The following is a 2,921-nucleotide window of genomic DNA, read 5'->3' on the forward strand; positions in this document are numbered from 1 at the left end:
AAATTATGTTAGAGTGGAGGGAGATTCCAAGGCTCCAGGCCCCAGGAAGCCCACAGAACCATCCCCTCATTATTGATTTTAAAGCCACATCCTTGAGCAGACCTCTACCCTTAGTCTAAGGCTCAAGGGCCAACCACTTTGGCGGTGGAAAAAAAGAACAGTAACACACAACAAATACGACAAATATGACCCCAGGAATTTCCCTTATGTGACTGCCATCCAGAGACTGCCATCCTTGGCTGGCTAGCTAGCATCTTGATGGCAGTCTCTGGATACAGTTATTAGTTATAATATTATTACTCCTTACACGGAGAAACCACCAGTGCATGTCTGTAACATGTGCACACAAAACCACATGACACGAAGCATCACTGTGATTGGGCAATAATGACAGTTCTGACAGGAGCAAGTAAGAGTACATTCAAAGAGTATGTTAGCATTGAGTTTTAGCCCCATAGGTATATTTATTGGTACATATAAGCAAGGGTAACAGGAAATATTCTTGTTGGTGTAACTAATTACAGGGATATTTTAATTAAAGATAATAAATTTATTCTGAAACACTGCACTGAAATCTATAGCCAGACATGTGGTGTCACCTCCTCTTGACAGTGCCACCCAGTTGTGCAGTCTGTACCTCCACCTCACTCCCCTAAGTGACACCACTGGTGTGTATAGTTTCAAAGAGCCAACCTTTCAGCTTCTAGTTGAGAGCTTAATCTTTTGCACTCCCCAGAGACTTCTTACTCCATTTTAAAATCAAACTCAACCCACTGCTGTAGAGCTGACTAACATGAGATACTGTAGCTAACTTCCACTGGGTCTCCAAGGATAATAAATAATTTTTCTTTTTAAATACTATTTTCCTTCTAATATTTTATTGGTTTGCATATAATAATTCCTATACATTGTGTTCCATTAATGTGCATTGTGTTTCATGCCATCTTTCATTTACATTGTATTTCGTATAATCTTTATGGGAGGAGACTTTTGGGGAATGCTGGGGAATGTTGGGGAGGAAGGGAGGGCCTCTGGCCAGGACAAATCGCCTAAGCTCTGGATAAGTGCAAGCTTCCCAGTGCCTTTAATAGGGGGCACAGAACACTGTCCTGTGTTTGGCTGTACCAGCTTGAGAAAACTTGCCGCCTGGGAAGTTGGCTGCCGCATCTGTTGAGCTGGGAGTAGTCTGCAGGAGGCTGAGTTTCTCCTGTCCAATCTGCATGCCCCACGTCTGCAAGCCCACCCTACCCTGTTTTCCTGTTTACTTGCTTGTATATAAGTGCGCAGCAACCCCCAATAAAATTGAGCTGGACTGACGCTCTGATCAACTCCCAGAGTGGTTTGTCTCCGTCGTGCTTACACCTATCAGGGTGTTGCTGCTTATTTTTGGCAAAGAGACAGTGACAACTGTCTATCTTTTCCACAAAGCAGCTGGTGGATTCAAACTGCCCACCTTTTGGTTACCACTGCAACATGCAACACCCTATGCCACCAGAACATCTTCACTCCATGTTCTTTTTAGTTGCTATCAAGTTGAGTACAACTCATAGGGACCCTATGAACAGTTGACCTGAACTCTACTCTATCCTGTGTCATAATCATCTCTAACACACTAGAGCTCATTGCTGAAGTCACTGTGTTAATGCATCACATGTGGGGTCTTTTTCTCCTTCACTGACTCTCTGTCTTTCCAAGCATGGTGTTCTTTTCCAAGGAATAGCTTCGTCTAGCTATCCATCCAAAGTATGAAAGAAAAAGCGTTGCCATCTTTGCCTCCAAGGAGAATTCTGGCTGCTGCTTATTAAAAACATATCTGTTTGTTGCTTTGACAATCAATGGGATAGTCGTCAGCACTCTTTTCCAGCACCACAACTCAAAGGCATCACATGAGACGTTATATTTTTAATTTGGCACAATTAGTTATTCTCCTCCAGATACATGCAGCTTCCCTGGTTGCAGGCACAGAATAAATGGAAAGCTGGATTTGATCAGGGTTGGAACTTTGCCAGAAGAGTTCAATGAAAGGGGAGAAATCAAGGCTATGTGCAGAAGAGTGATTTTAACATTGGATTATAGGCTTTGAGAGAAAGGAAAACATGAGTGAGGTGAAGGGAGGGGATAAAGGGCAAGCTTAATGGATTATAAGTCCCAATGGTGTTGAAAAGTACTATAATCAGGTTAATAGGATTGAATCAGAGAGGCCAGGTGGTGGTTGGAATGTGGGTCTCTCAGAGATGAGATTAGGAAGGGGAGCTGCTTTTCTCTCTAGTCGTTTAAGTGGGTAACTGAAGCAAGGCAGGGATGAAGATCTTTGGTGGTGAGGAGGTCAAGGAATTGAAAGGCCAAGGGTTGAGAAGGCCCATCTCCCTGGGCCTTGAAGTTGTCAAGGATTATAATAGGAGGAATAGTGAGAATAACAATGAACCAAGGGTAAGGCCAGCGGGAATGAAGAACAGAACCAGCAGTTATGTAGCATCTGCAGCAAGTACAGCTGATCTATGATATAGTCTGGTGAAAGAAAAGCAGCTTTCAGGGGAATTGAAAGTTAGGGATGGACAATGAGGAACTAGGTGGACAGCAGCCCCATCTTTGAGTGGAATGGTAAGGTGCAAAAACCATAACCAGCCAAACAAACCAAAAAGTCCTTCATTGCCAGCAAGATGATTTCTGACTCATAGTAACTCTTTACTGTTTTCTGAGGCTGTCAAACTTAACGGGAGGAGACACTTTTTGTTAGTTGTGCAAAGTGCGGTGGACTACATGCCACTAGAGCTCATGGCAGGAAAAGAAAAAAAAAAACCAAAACAAAACACCCCACCAACAAAACCCCAAACCAAACACAATCGGAGAACTACAGAGGAAGCTGTGTCCTTCAGAGAGGTGGGTTTTAGTAAGAGTACGAAGATGTAGTTCAGAGAACC

Source organism: Elephantulus edwardii, unplaced genomic scaffold (assembly GCF_000299155.1).
Source record: "Elephantulus edwardii isolate Elephantulus edwardi_28Jun2011 unplaced genomic scaffold, EleEdw1.0 scaffold00017, whole genome shotgun sequence".
NCBI lineage: Eukaryota > Metazoa > Chordata > Mammalia > Macroscelidea > Macroscelididae > Elephantulus > Elephantulus edwardii.